Genomic DNA, 19,911 nt, shown 5'->3' with positions numbered 1-19,911 from the left:
ATAATTTCGGAAGTTTCCAAAACGAACCCAGGCCTTTAATCGATCAAGGAATCGATTAAAACTCCGTAACTTTTTCTCATTAACACATGGTAATCGATCAACTGATCGATTACCAGCCTGGTAATCGATCAGCTGATCGATTACCAGTCGTTCTGCCCGGAGGCTTGAATCGATCAGCTGATCGATTACCAAGGTGTGTAATCGATCAGCTGATCGATTACACCTCCTTGCATGAGTTCGAATGCCTGGTTTCTTCACGAATTCTTCCAAGGTGGACTTGAGGATTCCCAGAGGCTACAACAGGGACCTAGAGGAGGAATTGGTTTTGGCCTTCTGATGAGCTAAGGCTTCCCGTGTTCGCCCCGAACACACAACCTTAGTTCATCAATAATAACTCATACCACTAAAGAGTTATTATCGAACTACCGCACCAATCCCATATTACAATATGGGCTCCTTCTTACTATCAGTACATTAGTCTCCCTGTGTTTAAGATATCGTATGTCCGTCAATTAAAATGAGTTACTGACAACTCGTATTTAATCGACATCTAATCCAAGAGTAGTACCACTCAACCTTATTATCATGCGGACAAGGTCCACCTGCAGGGTTTACATGATAATCCTTATGAGCTCCTCAAGGGGACATCATCAACCTAGATTATAGGACACAGTTTCCTTCTATAATCAACAACACACCATGTACATAATACTACTTCCCAACTCATCGGGCCTATTGATCTATCGATCTAGACCTCACCCTTTGATGAATTAAAGAAGTACATATTAAGCACACGTGTTTGTTATTATATCGGGATTAAGAGCATGTACATCTATAGTAACAGAGGTTTAGTTCGATTATATAGTCAGTATAAATCGAACAATCCTCAGATGGTCCTGCTCAATACACACTAAGTGTACTAGTGTAATTCTATAGTCAAGACAGACTAAGACCAAATTACACTACAACCACTCCGATGGTTTGTCCAATCCATCTTGGTTGTGAACACTGTTTATAATCTATAAGGGACTGATAACATGGTCTTCTGTGTGTGACTCCGCACACCATGTTAATCTACAGTATAGATTAAATGGACACTGCAAAATATTGACCAAATGTGATTCTCATTTCAGAATATTTATTTACATAGCTAGGATTCTAGTATACATCCCAACAGTCTCATGTTTATGTAGTAGAGATATGTAGACTCAATTTAGGCTTAATTTCTAGCTTTATTTGGGTCGTAATGATGCCATAAGCTTAAAATGGCTAGTAGTCTAATATAGGCCTTTACTAAATGGGCTTCCTTTTGGCCTTTTAGGGTTTTTAGGTCACCCTATAGCTATAAATAAAGGGGGTGACGACCACACATGTATCTTTGACATATTTTTAATCTAAAGCATGGTGAGGCTTTCACTTGTTGGTTCTTCATTGAACTAGAACTTATCAAGGCATCTTCTTATGGCGTTTAAAGACTTATCAACCTCCATCCCAAGGTTGTGGTGTCTTCCCTCTTCATCTATACTAAGGTTCGACTTTTTTAAGTATCGGGTCGAGGTTCTATTCATCTTTCTTATCGATTTAGACTCTCCTTCTTTCTTTCTTCAATTAGTTGTGGGTTCTTGAGATATTTCTCTTTGGGTTCACATCAGCAGTTGGTGTAAATGCTAGTCTTTGTTAGCAGTCAGAGAGAATAAGATTCTAATACTATTGAGCTTGGCCACTAGAGCAAATGTTTCTTGGTAATCGATGCTATAGGATTGTGAGAATCCCTTGGCTATAAGACATGCCACCTTTAGTCTTCAACTGTAAAATTAGTTTTGCATTTGACTTTGAAAATCCATTTGCACCCAATTGCTTTCTTTCCTTTGACAATTCACAAACAGACCATGTACCATTCTTTTGTAGGGCTTTTACTTCCTCATCAATAGCTTTTCTCCATTCAGGGTGTTTGAAAGCTTCATTAATGGTGGTTGGAACCTGAATATTATCAAAGGCCATCACACTCGATTTGGTGATAGTCCTTTATAAGAAATAAAGTTGGCGATGGGATGCATTGTGAATGATCTAACTCCCTTAAAGCAATTGGAATGTCAAGGTTATCATCCATAAGTGAAGTAGATTCATAATCGAGTATCGTACTTGAGTGAATGTTTGTGGGAGTTGGATCTAGTTCTGACTCTTGAACTAGTGCTGAATGTGTCTTTTGTCTTGTATACACACGAAATTGCTTCACTGTTGGAGGGTGAGATGCAAGAACGGATGTGACACAAGGGGATTGGATAGAGGATGAATGATGTCGGGGTTTGGTCTAGAATAATGTAATGGATGATATTTACTCAGATTCTCTCCCTGAATATCATAATTGGAGTACTATGACTGCTGTTCAAAGAAAGTGGCATCCATGGTGTTGTAGGTGATAGGAGAGCAACATTTGTAACCTTTTTTGAATGGTGAGTAGCTGAGGAAAATGCATTTGGTGGATCTTGGATCATGTTTACTACGATTGTGATGGTGGATGTGAACAAATGATGTACAACCAAATACTTTTGCAGGAATATCTTGAGAGATTACCTTGGTGTGGGAGTATGATTTGAGAAGTTGAACTGGACTATGGAAATTGAGAACTCGAGAGAGCATTCGATTGATAAGATAGGTGGCTGTGGAGATAGCATCACCCTAAAATTTTTTTGGTACATTAGAAGAGAACATGAGTGAGCGAGCTACCTCGAGAAAATGCCTGTTCTTACGTTCGGCAATCCCATTTTGTTGAGTGTCAATGCAGGAACTGAGGTGGATAATGCCTTTGGAGGATAGAAAAACACCGAGATTCGAGGCAAAGTATTCCTTGGCATTGTTGGTTTTAAGTGCCTGAATAGATTTTTAAAATTGGGTTTGAATCATAGTATAGAACTGTTCAAATATGTGACTTATTGCAGATTTATTTTTCATTAGAATAAGCTAAGTCAGGCAAGTATGATCATCAACAAATGATACAAACTAATGATTTCTATAAGAGTTTTAATACGGGACGACCCCCAAATATCACTATGAATGAGTGAAAAAGATTTTGATGGTTTGTAACTTAAGTTTAGAAAGGATACTTATGTATGCTTAGCAAATTAATAGAAGTCACACTGAAAGGAACTAACATCTTCATTAAGAAATAAGTTTGGAAATAATTTTGCAAGATAAGTAAAGTATGGATGACCAAGACGATAGTGTCATAACATGATTTCAAGATACTTATTGTTGGAAGAGGTAGAGTGGTAGCTAGCTAAGTTTCCACAGTGAGGAGAAGTACCATGAATAATGTAGAGTCTGGAGCACGATTCAACACTTCCAATCGTCTTCTTCATTTTCGTAATCGAAATTCACACAGTTTAGGAGAAAATTTAGCAAGACAATTTAAATCATGAGTCAACCTTCCTATAGATAATAAACTATAGTCCAATGTAGGAACATGAAGGATTGTTTTCAAGTATATATTTAGCGTTATCATTATGAAACCAATGCGGCAATTTTTGCGACAGATCCATTTGCAACACATAGTGGAATTGTCTCGACATGTAACATAATTATAAAAGAGGGATATATTGCCCGTCATGTGATCCAATGCATCTGAGTCAATAATCCATCATCCAAGGTATTAGGGAAAACGCCTTCATTGTGAATTGAGTAATCAGTGGGCTTCAGATGGGCGTTGATGACGAAATCCTCTTTCCCTTTGCCACAGATATACATCCTAATGGGCTGTGACCATTGGAGATAATTCTGATTGTTGAGTTTGTGACCCATGATATATGAGCGCTCGACTTCGCCAGGAGCATTAAGGGTTGACATGACTTTCGATTTTTTATTGTAGCTAATGGATGAGAACAAGGATGTGATCGTCGAGAGTTTGCTGCGCTTTGAAGAAAGAGATGACTAATGATTTATTGTGTCGGATATAACTTTTGTGATAGTATAGATTCAATGGCAGATTAATACTCTGATACTATGAAGAAATCTACCGAGACAGAGAAAGAACTTGAAGAATTCAGCGCGAGAGGAAAAGAAAGAATTGGAATGAAAAAATTTTTAATTATTAATATTAAATCTGTATATGAGGATAATAGCTTATTTATACACTTCTTCCCTACTTATTTATAGAATGAAATACAATAAAATAAAATAAAATAAACAATCAAATCAAATCTATCCAAATCAAATCAATCCATAATTACAATATATTCTACATGTTTAAACTATAAGTTTATGGTATGATATGTGTGCTTTTTGGATGAAGTACTAGACTCTAAAAGTTAAACACACACAGAAAGCTAATTTAGTGTTTATGAGAATGCTGTGGAAGATGTGGAGAAATATAGCAAAAAATATAAACAATATTTATAGATGTAGCCTTACAAATGATAGAAGAGAGAACTAGTTTAAGCCAAGGATTGAAATTTCGAGTCGTATCACGCGATATGGATGAAATTTTTCGTTCCGCCGACAAATCGACACCGACACAGCTTCGGCACAGCGGTTCCGAACGGGAGACGCCTTTGGAGGCGTCGTCCGGGACCGACGACATCTCTGCGCGTGATTGCGAGTTGTGATTTTGGTTTTTTGGTTTTTTTAACTTTAAGTTTAATTGAGGTTTTAATAATCAATTCCTAGTTATAGTTGGGGATAATTTAAATAGATTTTATTAAAATCCATAAAATTATCTTATTATTTTTAAAAAATATTTTATTTTTTATTTTAAAATATTTAGATTAAATCTTTTATTTTAGTTAATATATTTTATATTTTAAAAATACCGAAACTATATCGGCACGGTACAATACGATACCGAAATTGTATCATTCCGATCCGGAACTGAAACTTCGGCACTGTTTGATATTTTAAACCTTGTATGCTACTTTCTATTTTTCTGTCATTTTAGTTTTCTTCCATCTTGGTATTGTAACTTGTTAGTCCACCTAACAAGAGGTTCTTGATTTCTCTTCAATATCTAGACACATTTACTGTTTCAGTTGTTATGGATTCAACATTCACTTTTCCATTTTGCATAAAGATTAGATTGTTCTTCAGTCAGGTTTTATAGGCTTGTGGATACTTATGGATGAATTATTCTTTACATCCTCAGATAAACAGTACTGAGAATAGGTCTGTTCTGCATATTGCTTTACGAGCACCCAGAGATAAAGCTTTTTACACTGATGGGAAAAATGTTGTACCAGAAGTTTGGCATGTCTTGGACAAGATCAAAGATTTCTCTGAAGGGTGCGGAATGGCTCCTGGGTAAGAAGAAAGCATATCTAGTTTCGCGTTTTCCATATCCAAGTTGTTTGTTTTAATTTAATACATGACTTAGATTGGGGCAATAGGGAAGGCATTAAAAGATGTTTTAGCTGTTGGTATTGGTGGCAGTTTTTTAGGCCCCCCTTATTTGTGCATACTGCACTGCAGACAGGTGAATCAGTTAACCTATGAGTTCATTTTTGATGCATGAAAATTCTCCTGAATTTGAAATCAATATCCTGTATTATATTGTCACACTGAATAGAAATAAATATCTAAGTCATTCTATCATTGAATTCTTGCAGACCCAGAGGCTGCAGATTCTGCTAAAGGGCGACAACTACGATTGTATGTACACGCAATAAGTAATCATTTCATATGAAGATAAATAAAATATAAGATTGATAGATGGTGCTACTTATTCTGTCATTTGTACTCTTTATTTTTGACTCACCTAATGTATATGCTATGGGTAGATTGAAATAATAGTTATAGATTGAGATAGTCTTTCAGATTAAGATAGTCTTATTGCATTGCTAACATGGTGAAATTTAACATTAAATTTTGTTGAGATTAAAAATGTTATTCAGAAAATTTTTTTATAGATACAATTTAGATAAAGCCTATATAATATGCTTTTTCTTTAACATTTCTTCTTTTTAGAAATGGGACATTATATCTATGTAAGCACAAAGAACAAACACAGTTTGTCTCAACCGATATTTGATACAATTTCCTGTAGTCTTGCAAATGTTGATCCAGTTGATGTGGCTCAAATTATCAATGGATTGAATCCTGAAACTACCTTAGGTATTTGAAAAATATTATTTACTTTAAAAACTTCTTTGGTGCTTACATCCTGTTGCATATTCTTTTTTCCCTTTTTTTGCTGAATGCAGATGTGGTGGTTTCAAAGACTTTTACCACTGCTGAAACCATGTTGAATGCTAGAACAATGAGAGAATGGATCTCATCTGCTCTTGGGTTAGCTCATCCTAAGAATGGTTTCTTTTATAAAGTTGATTGTTTGGTTTTGGTTCTTTATTTATATACAAATTATCTTTATCATTCATTGCAGTCCACAAGCAGTTGCAAAGCATATGGTATGGTGGCAGTCAGCACAAATCTTGTGGTAGACATAAATTCTTGTTTTAAACATCCGTTTTAAAGTAATTTCTAGCTTTATACTTCTATATCCCATCGCTCTCATTTCCTTATCTGATTTAATGACTAGATGTATCTTTTAGTGAGGTGATTTACTTGCTTGCAAACAAGTGTTGCTTAATTTAAAGTACCTAAACATTAATGCATATCTTTATCTTTTTTGACCAAATCGAGGTCAACATGAAACTAAGATAAGGAAAATATGTGTTATTTGACTAACAACTGTCAACAATTGATGATGCTTTCATAAATTCAGGTGTGGGGAATTTCTTGAGAATATCTTATTATGCATTTTTCATGAAAGGTGGGTATACCATGTAAATCAAAATGTAATACACTTGCATTGTATGAAACCAATCAATATATCCAGAAAATTATAATAATTATTTGTTCTGAGAGAGTGTGATCTTTTATGCACATATTGTCACGTCTCCAGAGACAGTCATCCGAAAAATTTCGACAGCATCTCCCCTGTAACAATTCAACTTTCCTTGAGTACATAGTAAGACAGAGGCCCACACGACCATCTCTAATCCAACATACTACACTACATACATAAGGGCCCACACGACCACAAACTACATATACACACATGCAACAACTATAGCAACCACTACTACAACAAATCCGCATACAACCACGAAAACGCTAAAGCACATCGATAGTGCACACAACAAAAATCCAACGACAAACTCTAAAAACCATAACCGATCCACAACCATACAATCGAATAAAATCCGAAAACCATAAGACGTAATCCAAACTGTTACTTTTCTTGTTGTGAGATGAACTCCAAGCTTCAAACAACATCCTTATCTACTACCTGAGGAGACAGAAAACCCAGGGTCTGGGTGGTGAGTATAAAAATACTCAGTGGGTACTAGACAGAAATGCACAACATAAAGATATAAGCATAGATATCAAAGATATACAGTCTCAGTAGGATATTTATTGAACAAGGTTAAACAAATAAGATATGCAACAAACATATATTAACCAAGTGCAACAACCACAATCATATAACAACAAGTGCATTAACTTTAAATGCAGTAGACAACAACAAATGCATGCATGATCACTGTCTGCACTCGCCACCCTCAATCACCCACCAAGTGCAGTGAATTGGGGCGCCAAATAGGACAACTGTACACCCTCCAACAACAGACCACTACACGTGAGCAGGAAGTGGGGAAAATATATCTGCCCTCAACATCCCCAGACACCCACACTGTGCAGTGAGCTGGGATGCACGACAGGAATCACCCGCTCCAACAACAAACCATTACACGCGAGGGGGAGGGGCAGTCTTTAGGAGAGCTATCTAGCTAGTCCTGGTAGCATCCACATTGTGCAGTGCTATAATGCTCTCATCCACACTGTGCAGTGAGAGTTAACAACAACATGCTGCACAGTTCAACAAATAACTACTATAACATCAAGATATGTACAATATCAATCATGATGAGTCAACATAGATAAACAACAATTAAGAAGATTGTATTGATGATAAACAGATTAGCAACAGGATAACTAACGAAAAGAACCTGTGTTGTCCAAGCATAGGAGTACCCACTTAATTGACGAATCGTCGCACTAAGAACCCTCAAATACAACTGGATTCACAAGTCAAGGTTCTGCAAAATAAAGCATCCTCTAAATATAATATTTTATAAAATTTTCATCACAAAAAATCCTAGTCGATTCTAAGATTAATTTAACCCAATTAAACTCCAATTACCTCAAGTTAGCCTAAACCGGATCAAATAGGATCAACACAGGCCAATCCAACCGATCTACAGATTTAGCACTAACTTACCCAATTAAATCAATTCAACATTAATTTAAGCTAACCTCATTCCAAATTAACCTCAATTAATTAATAGATTAAATGTTAATTAATCATATTAACTAACTTGTTAATTAACTAAATTACAAATAATCCAATGTAAATTAATTAATAACTTGATTATTAATTATTTACCTAATTAAATTAATCTCCTTGTTAATTAGGCATAAATCCTAATTAAATTAATCTTATGTCAATTAATTAGGCCAAAACCCCAAATCTAATTAACCTGACTTAACCAATTAACTCAATTAAACTCGTTCTCTAATTAAACACAAGTTAGTCTCATTTACAACTTCACCCGGATAAAAAAAACAAAACCACTATCAACTAGAATTATTAATAAATTTCAATCTAAACTACTAGAACCGAATCAATCCAATGGTTCTACCCACTTCCAACAATACGCAACCATCCCACTAATCCAACAGTAACCCTAATAAAATTTCAATCCTAACCTCAAGTTAGGTTTCATTAGATTAACCTAACCACAACTAAATTTCATTCTTAGGAGCATAACTAATGTACTCTTTCATATCTTCAAGAACAATAATCTGCTAACAAGAATGTAGTACAATTCTAAATAAGCAAATATCAAGTAGCTACTATTAGGGCAAACGCTCTACAACTTCATATTGGCTACAATTTGACTTTTAAAGGGAAAAATGATTTTGACCACAGGGAAGGGGCTTACCTCTTCGTCGAAAAGGGAAGTGGAGTAACAAAGATCCGACCTTTAAAGGTACGCCAATCTGAGGAGCCGCAAGGCCAACACCAGTAACAAAGACACGGAGGGGAGCCTTCCCCTTCTTTGTTCCAAACCCGATAACCAATTGGCAGCGGATACCCTGGTGAACGCGCGCTTCTTAAGCTCCGGGAGAGGAGATTGCATTCCCACCTTCCAGAATCCTTCGTGTCTCCTCGGCGGGTAGCATCCAAGGCAGAGGACGAGAAGCACAGCGCATCGACCGCGGTTCGAGCGCTCGAGCATCGGAGGAAGACGAAGGATCCAATGAAGGCGGAGGGAATCGGGAAGGAGACGATGCAGTGAGATAGGTGGAGGATTTTCCTTATCACCATGGTCCGATACGGCACGCACGACGCAAGAGAGCGATGTCGGCTGTTGGTCTTCTCGGCTGCTAGTCTTCTCCACGCGGCGGCGGTCGGGCTGTGCAACTGGGTGAGGAAGGTGACGACAGTGAGGAGGAAGAAAGGCGCAATCAGAGAAGAGAACAAGGTGGCGACGGACTGCTCTACAACGAGGGGCGGCTAAGGTTTCGGCCGCTTATAACGCCCATTCCTCCGTGAGGATTTCACTGGCAGACGCGGGCTGCGCGATCGAGTCGCGTGCGCACGGCTGTGGGGGGAAGAAGAGTCGGCAGAGGAGCGCGTGAACAGGGGAAAAGAAATCGCGAATTTATATAATGAGGAGTAACAGTGTTCTCAACCAAAATTGGGCTAAACTAGCTTAAAATCTAGGGTTCACTGTAACGATTGAATCGGTTACTATAGCAAATCAGGTTCAATCTTGGTTTGTTTGATTCACTAACCAAACGACCTTCGATTTGACCCAAATCAGTTTTGTTTGATTCGTCTTCGCAAGACGAATCTTCTCGTCCCTCTTATTTTTTGTCAAAATCCCTTCCATCACGAATCAAACCAAGTTGGTTCAAATTGGGTTCAAAATCGACTCGTTTGGTTCAGTTCGTCTTCACAAGATGAGTTTTAAATTTTCCCGTATCTTATATTCAATAACCTAATGGGTTTGGCTAATTTGGGTTTCAACCCACTTAATCCCGCCTAATCAAAAACTCAACCTTTAATTGGTTAATTCTAACTCTAAAATTTCTAGTATCTTACATATATATAGCTTGTATTTCAGCAAATGGAAAACTGATATATAAATATAATACATAATCAAAATATTGAGGTAGAAGACTTGGGCTGGGAATTAGTACCAATAGAGAACCTGGAGAATCTAATACTTTCTGGAATTGCCATATGCTTCCATGCCATTTTATGGTAATCGTCCTGTTTTTTATTTTGTTTTATTCATTCTAGAGAAGCTTCTAAATATGACGTGTCTTTCTACTATTGTCAAACTCATAGCCTAATCTAGTTGGTACTACAGCTTGTGGAGAAGTTTGGCATTGATCCTGCAAATGCTTTTGCATTTTGGGATTGGGTTGGTGGCCGCTACAGTGGTAATTATCCTGATGTCTTCATGAATTTGAAATTTCTATGCTTTGGAGGTTATTTGACAATTACTATCTTAATTCAGTTTGCAGTGCTGTTGGTGTGCTCCCACTCTCCATATGGCTTTCAAATTGTTGAAAACTATGACAACTCATGCTCATTTATATTTGCACAACGAGTTTAGTGAGAAACCAACATATAGACTACATTCACATTTCATTTTCACATACTTTCAGAAAAAAAAGAAACCATAGGAAGTTTGTGAATAACTTGATTATTTAAACATGAATGCATTTGGTTAAATTGAACTAGCCCTGTTACCAGAAATTAACATTGGCTTTTACAAGAATTTTCTTGCTTGCCTTTGCATTTTTTATGTTGCTTTTGTCATGTGTAATACTGTGCATATTGTTCCATCAAAATAATGTGAGTTATGGATTATAGTTAATACCTGGAAAGAACCAAGATCATTAATAGAAGACCTGAGATATAAAAGAATGAAAGCTATTTCTTATACAATTGAGTATGCTCCTCTTACTTCCCTTTGGAGAAAAATGCCGTAGAATATATATCAAATAATGGAACCTCATGTATCATGAGTCTTTGACAGCATGAACTCGGGTATGTACTGCTTACAAATGTTACAATGATCACAATGACTCTTATCCATAAGTCAAGAAATATGGATGCTCCTGCTCTCTGCATATGCAACTATTATATGACTTGAGTTGAGAGAGAAAAAATGAGTTAATTCTCTAGGAAAATAACTTGTAAACAAATTATATCTTTGCACCCCCTGAAGTTGCAACACAAATATCTTTGAAACAATTTCCTATCAAGTGCTGAAGTAAATCACAAACTGAAACAAATGAAATCAAAGGGCATTGCTTGAACATGATATGAGTGCATGTGAAGAAATGATTAAAGTAAATTTGTTACAGTATAGAAAAAGAGTCCAACTTAGTCCCATAAGAATGATAACATGCCTAGTTTGTAGAATAATGATGCTGGTTCAATAGTTGAAAGATTGTTTAGTGCTATATTGAAGTCGGCTTGCTCTATGCTTCAAAGCAATGTAATTTTCTTTCTTTAACTCCTGAATTTGAAGATCTGCAAGACATCTATGTTTACAAAGTGGAGGAAAAGTTTTAAAAGAATTGAATTGAGAGAAAAAAGTTCACCTCAAGTAAGTTCGGCAAACAAGTTGTGGTAAAATCATTTGGGCATTTTCCATTAGTTTCTATGTTGTAAAGGCACTTCATGTTACGTCCCGGGAAGCCGTCCGAAAAATTTCGGCAGCATCTCCCCTGTAACAATGACCTTCCCTAAAATACATGCAAATATACACGGCCACATACGGCCGAAATAAGGACAACACGTCCAACAAACTCACAACACACACAACAAATGCAAGTATAAGGCCTACACGGCCACATAACTACTATCATATGCATAACAACCAACAAAAGTAAGTTTAGTAGCAGAAATAGCGTAAATCTGATAAAACGAATAACGACAAATGCAAAACCAACATACTACAGTCTATGTCCATAAAATACAGAATCTATACTCAGACCCAACTACAAACCATACAAACCACAACATAAACCCCTGAAGTGAGATGGATGCAGTCGGCCAGATCTCCAAGCTCCAAGTAAACTATCTGCTACCTGGGGAGAAAACAAAGTAACCCCAGGGTCTGGGTAGTGAGCATTAGATGCTCAGTGGGTATAGGAAATAGTGCATGTAAGATAATCAGAAGGAACAATAAGGATATACAAGTCTGAGTAAACATGTATAGAAGAAACAAGATATCATATACATGGTAGCAAGTATCAACAGGGTAATAAGTATCAACTAATCAACATGATATATCAATTAAGACGAAATAGAAAGATCAAACTGTGCAACAGATATAGGTATCAGGTACATGTAAGCATATATGTAATGTCATACAAGTGCAACAGTCATAGCAACTAAGTGCAACAACCACAGTCATATGAATAAAATAAACTATGTAATAGTCCTACCAACAAATGCATGTAATATGCATCAATCAACGCAATCAAAAACATCCGTCACTGTCTGCACTCGTCGTCCCCAGTCACCCTCCCAGAGCTCAATGAACTGAGGCGCACAACAGGACATACTGCACAACTCCAACAACTGACCACTAAAAATAAGTGGGGAGGGGCAGTGTAGCAGGAGGGCAATGTAGCCAGTCCTGGTCGCACCCAACTGTAGTGCAACCGCTTACCTATGTGACACCACAACACGGTGCAGGTAAGATCCAACAACAACAACATCTACAACTATTATGGATGTATGGTGATCATCCCAACATGTAATAGCTAAGGTTAATTAGCATGTTCAACAGAGTCAACATGAGTCAACAGGAATAGACATAAGTCAAAACAGAGGTCATATGACGTGTATCAGACAAACTAACAAGATTATCAACATGATATCAAGGATCATCATAAGGTCAACAATAGGTATCAAGCAATGATCATCAAGAGTATTAACTAGATATTATCTCAACTATCATGAATATCAGTAGGATAACAGGATAGAAACAACAACACATGCACTAGAAATGAAGTCCTGTATTGACCAAGTACAGGGTACTGACAACCCTAGATTTGATGGATATGTGTCACGAGTAGGGTTGCAAATTAGAATTTATAAATTTTTCGAAAACCCATGATAAATACAAGCAAATCAAGTATAGGGGTCTCGAGTCGTATTTTTTCAAGGACTAGTAGACAATTGCTTAAATTGAGCTTGGGTGTTGTTCTTTTTGGGGTTTTCACATATAAAATGAGATTTTTGGGGTTTTGAAATGAAATACAAATTAAAATTGGCAAGTAATGAAAAATGCAATTCACTAATCTAAAAATGAAACTATTGAACCAAGGTATCAAACAAACCTAAGGATGCAATTCAAATCAATTTCAAGAAGTAAAACCGATTGTAGGGATTTAAGAATCGAAACCAATGATCACGAAACCCTAATGCAAAACTCTACAACATCATCAAAGCATTGAAATAAAAAGCTGAAACCTAAAATGCAATTAGAGAAACAAAAACAAACAAGAACTAGGCTAAAGTATCCGATTGCAAATCTAACTTGTAGAACAATTGTGCTATGTAACTATCCACTTAAACTTAGTTAGCAACAAAATCCATACTCAAGCAAATTAAACCGAACAAATTGATACATGAAATCCCAATTGGCACGGAACAGTAAAAAAAACTAAGTTATCAGAGTTTCAATTGATCAGATTGAACGAAATGTAAAACCAAGCTAAGCAATTCCTAAAGCCAATCTAAATTCAAACAAAAACTAAACATTAACCACATAACCAAGTTAACAAGATTGCTAAGAAATGAAGTTCAGAAATGAAATTGTAGAAACTAAGTGTGCAGATACAAAATCAGAAACATCCTTCGAATCTTCCCTTTGTTTCTTCAATTTGGTGTCAACAAACGGCCTAATCCAACAATGTGGCTTCGGCAATCCTTAGAAGCTTCAATTTGGTCGTTGGGGTCGTTTTCTCGCGTGCCGGAACCCAGAAAAATCGAAGAAACCCTCTCCTTCACAATCAGAGCTTGGCACGTCCTTGAATTCAGCTGGCAAAATCGGAAATCTCTCCTCCTTGCGCCGATGAACTTGCTAAAGCCTTGGAATTGTTTCGCAGTCTTCGGAGAACCCCTTCGTCGACGCGCGGCTTGGATTGCTCAGCACCTCTCCGGAAACGCCAAGAACAGAGGAATCTGCGCCGGTGAAACCCTCTCCGACGCAGAGCTTACGGTCGCCGATTCACACCCAATGGACCAGCTTCGGATTCCTCAAGGATCGAAGATTACAATGGAGTTAGATTTTTCGGATGGGGCTTGGCCAGGAGTTACGCTCCTTCTCAGGGGAAGTCGCGCAAGGAAGGCGATGAACAGTGGCTTCATCGGGTAAGGTTTGGGTTTATATAGTTCTGATTAATTAATCGATCTGGACCCTTGATTTATGATCTGATGGTCAGGACTGATCTAGGGCTTTAGGGCAGTTTAGGGCTTGTAAAAATTTGAGGGATCTTGATCGGGCTTGATCTAGGTCATGTTTTCCATGTGGGCTTGATCAATTAGGGCAAATTGACTCGATTTGGCTTGATTTGATCGCGATTGAGCTCGAGTTTGATCCGATTTGAGCCCTAAAATCAATTAAAACCCAATTAATACAAAAATTGCCATTAAATCATGAAAATTATAATCAAGCTTCAAATTATGCAATATAGGACAATTACGATCAAATTGATTCATTTAACAATTCATTTTCATGCAAAAATTCAAAATTGAATCGATTAAAAATGCATAAAACTCTAACTCATCAAATTCCCCCACACTTACCCTTGAGCGTCCCGCTCAAGTCAACAAAATAAACTAAGGTCGTACCCCCACCTAGGTCATTCTTAATTATGATTAGAAACAATTAAAAGAGAATTATCTAAGTTGTAGAGTCTCAAAAGCTTAAACCCATGGATCTGATGGTCAGGACTGATCTAGGGCTTTAGGGTAGTCTAGGGCTTGTAAAAATTTGAGGGATCTTGATCGAGCTTGATCTAGGTCATGTCCTCCATGTGGGCTTGATCAATTTGGGCAAATTGACTCGATTTGGCTTGATTTGATCGCGATTGAGCTCGAGTTTGATCCGATTTGAGCCCTAAAATCAATTAAAACCTAATTAATGCAAAAAATACCATTAAATCATGAAAAATTATAATCAAGCTTCAGATTATGCAATATAGGACAATTACGATCAAATCGATTCATTTAACAATTCATTTTCATGCAAAAGCTCAAAATTGAATCGATTAAAAATGCATAAAATCCTAACTCATCAAATTTCCCCACACTTACCCTTGAGCGTCCCGCTCAAGTCAACAAAATAAACTAAGGTCGTACCCCCACCTAGGTCATTCTTAATCATGATTAGAAATAATTAAAAGAAAATTATCTAAGTTGTAGAGTCTCAAAAGTTTAAACCCATGGATTAGACTCTTGTACTCGTTAACCACAAAGCAAGTTTCACCCTTCATGATTAATTGAGATAAATGTATCATACTAAATCTCACGAGGTTGTTTTCAATAGATAATATCAGTGGTTCTCATCCTACATTCTAATTCATGATCAAAAGGAAATGGAGCTCACTCAAGCAACTCAAGTTCATGCACTACCATAGGCTTGCTTGTTTTCTACTCTCCACCACCATTCTTGATTTGGAATCCACATATACTAGGCTTATTCAAGACATAAAGAGATCGTGAACTGAGACAAATGAAATAGGAATTTAGAAGTGAAATTTCAAAGGAAAAGAAATTCAAGAAAAGAGAATAAATGCAAGTGGTAAACATGAGTATAGTTAAATGCTAATCAATGAACCCTTGTCCTTTTCTGATTTCTTTCTCTTGTATTCCATTTGTTTCAATGTGCTTTTCAGATCCATGAATCAAGGATAAGTCAAACCTATGAGGTTCTCCTTGTTGATACAAAGTTCTCTTCCTCTCTTCATTTTGCCTCAAAACTCACCAAATGTGCCACTTTTGTTTCTCCTTTGAAATCTAACCCAATTTCTTCATATTTAGGTTTCACAAAAGCTAACAAATAGCATCCAATCATCATAAACCAAAATTCACTTTACATGAAACCACAATTTCAATGTATCATTGGCACGTTTAATTCTGAAAATTATTGAAATTGAATTTGAAACTTTGCTTGTTGTCTCTTGTTTCTTACTGTTTTGCCTCCATTCTTTTTCCATAATGAAGCTTGATTGATAATGCTGATAACCATGCAAAGTTCTGTGCAATTCGAGCTCAGATCAGTAGCTTAAAGATTGTAGAAATGGGCTGAAAAAACCAAACTGCAAATCTGATTTTTCTGTTTTTTTCTCTGTTTTTCTTTGATTCTTTTCTGATTTGTTGCAGCACAATTTTGAAGGTTTAGAATCCAAATTTGTTGTTTAGGAAGTAACTGAATGGAAGTGGATTTTTACAGGATTCATCAATTGATCAGATTCTTGAAACCTTTATTGATGCATTCACAATTTTCATTTTTTTTTCTGATCTGAATGGATGCCCTCTGAGTTGTATCACTAGTTTGTTGCACTTCAATCCCACTTATTCAATTTGTTTGCAACCGAAATCTTGAAGACAATCCATACCGATTCATGAAGATCACTTGTTTTTCTTTTTCTTTTTCTGATTTGTTTTAGGCTTCAATCTACCCCTTTTTATGCTGAATTCCTTTGCTTGCTCAACTCAACTCCTTCGTAGAAGTATAAATCAGTCAATTGTCATTGAGGCCGGTCCATATGAAGCTTCCAAAGTCCAAATTGGCACATTGCTCATTGTTTTGGCACATTTAACTAGCTCTTGATTCCCACTTGGTTTACAAACTCAATTTCCACATTTTGAATCATCCCTTTTCACCATCATTTCTGAACATTGTGTAACATTCTTTGTGCTCTCTAATCCGGCCATAAAACCAACTTCAAGTAACCAATTCCGGCCACTAAGAAAAATTCACTTCTTATTTCACTTCATAACTTTTCATCAATGAAAAATCCTCAAAATAACTCCTCAACTCCATTACATTGCACACATTGCTCAATGCATTCTGATATCAACTAATTCCATCTCTATTCAGCAATTCATAAGCAAAGAAACCAATGAGAATTAAAAATAACTCATTTTCACACCTTGCTTGGCACACTTTGGGTATTTGCAACTTCCTTCTTTTGGAAAATTCACATCTTCATGTATCCTCACAAAAACCATCGTAGCATCACATAATGATGAAGATCTGAATTGCTTTAAGTAAAACTCTCATTGACACATTGCTACAACCCCAAATTGGCACAAACAATCCCAATTTGGCATACTTCTCATTCTTTTTTTCTTTTTCTTCTCCATTTTTTTTCTCCTTCATTCTTAAATAAATCTGATAAACTTATCAGCTTGAAAAACTTCAATTCCAGTCCAAATAGTAGGTCAATCACAAAAAATTGAAGATCCAAAATCTTGTAGCATTAAATCCAAAACTAGTTCTAATTTTGCTCCAATTTTGAAAATTTTTAAAAATTTTCATGATAAAGAACACCTCCTCCTCCCCCACATTTAAATCTTTGTCCGTCTCGGGCAAAGGAACATTAACAACATTCAAAAATACTCATGTCCAAGAGAGCATAAAAATTAAGCCAAAAATGGGGATGAAAAGTGTTAAAGAAAAATGGTGAAACATGAATGAAACATGGAATTGTATGGGTTATGGGAAAATTTTAAAAACCTTGATAATGTGGACCTATCATAGATATTGTAGCCTTGAAAGAAAACAAGCAAGTTCTAGTGTGGCAATCACCTAAGTGCATCACACAAAATGGCTAACCTCACTAGGTATAAAAATTACATTTTCTCAATTTCATCATTCGAGGTTCTATTACTAAGGGTCATTCAAGCGTTCAAAAGTGTTCATCCATGAATTTAAATTCCTAGAATAATCAATCAAATTTAACTCTCTTTCAAGAGCTTTCAACATGATGTAAAGAAGTCCCCGGCAACGACGTCAAAATTTGACAACCCTAGATTTGCAATGTGTCATAAGTAGGGTTGCAAATTAGAATTTATAAATTTATCGAAAACCCATAATAAATTCAAATAAATGAAGTATAGGGGCCTCGAATCGTATTTTTCCACGGGCTAGTAGAAAAGTTGTTTGATTCGAGCTTACGTGTAATTCTTTTTGGGTTTTTCGAATGTAAATGGGGTTTTGGTGTTTTCGGAATGAAATGAAAATGAAAATTCAATAATTTAATGAAATACAATTGAAACCGAGGTATCTCCTAATCTAGAAATGTAAATTCAAATCAAGGTGATGGTTGAAACCCAAATGCGCAAATAAAAAAAAACTATTCAAAACCTAAAAGATCAGTTACCTAAACTCAAATGCAAACTAAATGAATTTCAAGGCAATGGATGCAAGTAAGAAAACAAACCAAATGAAATACATTGAAACTTGATGGCTAAACCCTAAAATGCATTGAGAACTCTTAACCTAAGCTAAATCACTCTGATACAGTCGACTTCGGATTGGCACGGAAATAGTGCCAAGGTTATCAGAACTTCATCCTCGGAATGCAAGAAGGGATTAACCTGGGATAAGCAAATTCTATGGTAATTCTAAATCCAAACAAAGATTAAACATTCACCAAATAACCAAATCAACAAGACTTCTACGAAAGGAGATTATCAGAAACATTCAGAATTAAATTTCAGAAACAGTAAACGGAAATTAGAAACTTAAACAGAAATGCAGAAACATCCAGCCTCCCTTTTCCGATTGTTTCTCCTCAAATTGGTGTCAACAACTTGTTGAATCCCACAATGTGGCTTCAATAATCCATAAGGAGTCTTCCACACAATCTCTGGTGTGTTTACTCGCTGCCCGACGTCTGAAAACCCTAGAAAAACCCTCTCCGGCACTGACAGAGCCTTGCACGAGCCAATTTCAAATGGCAAACACTGGAATCCTTCGCTTCTTCTTGCTCCGATGATGCTTCTGTTGATACAAGAAAGCTCCACGATCCTAGGAGAACCCCTCCACGAACCGCGGGCTCAGATTGTGCAGCAAACTGCCAGAACAACAAGGAACAGAGAGGTTCGGCGCCGGAAAAACCCTCTCCACCGCGAGCCTTCCAGCTGCCGGAATATACCCAATCGACTGGCGTTGGACTCTTCAAGGACCAAGGATTACAAAGGGAGAAGTTCGGTTGGACGGGACTTGCTGTGCTGCTACGTCGCCGAGCAGAGGGAGCTGTTCGGGACGATGAACCCGATTAAAGCTTTGTTTAAATACGCTGATTAATCCTTGAATCTGGGCTGTCCGTTTTTGATCTGACGATGCAGGCTTGATCTAGGGCTTTAGGGTAGCATAGGGCTTGGAAAAATTTGTGGATCTTGATCAAACCTGAGTTAGGTCATGTCCTCCATGTGAGCTTGATCAATTTGGTCAAATTGGCTCGATTTGATCGCGATTGAGCTCGAGCTTGATCCGATTTGAATCCTAAAGTCAATTAAGACCCAATTAATGCAAAAATTGTCATTAAATCATGAAAATTATAATCAAGCTTCGGATTATGCAATATAGGACAAATACAATCAAATCGATTCATTTCATAATTTATTTTCATATAAAAGTCCAAAAATAATTCAATTAAAAATACATAAAATTCTAACTCATCAGGTACCCACCTGATCAGATGATCGTCAACAACTAGAACCCCCAGAAAATATACTCCAGGTAATAGGACCAATAAAATCAAAGTCCTGCAACAAGGATAAACAATATCCCTTAATTACAATAGTTA

General features: G+C 36.7%; 1 pseudogene; it reads left to right on the top strand.

Annotated features, from left to right (window-relative positions):
- Nucleotides 1-4,469: 4,469 nt before the first annotated feature.
- The window catches only part of LOC141827281 (glucose-6-phosphate isomerase, cytosolic-like), a 31,205-nt pseudogene continuing 15,763 nt past the window's right edge, over nucleotides 4,470-19,911 (top strand).

Source organism: Curcuma longa, chromosome 4 (genome assembly GCF_044706935.1).
Source record: "Curcuma longa cultivar G26 ecotype Majalengka, Jawa Barat chromosome 4, ITB_CL_G26_1.1, whole genome shotgun sequence".
NCBI lineage: Eukaryota > Viridiplantae > Streptophyta > Magnoliopsida > Zingiberales > Zingiberaceae > Curcuma > Curcuma longa.
The sequence above is the reverse complement of the archived record's forward strand: the minus strand, read 5'-3'. Positions and strand labels throughout refer to the sequence as shown.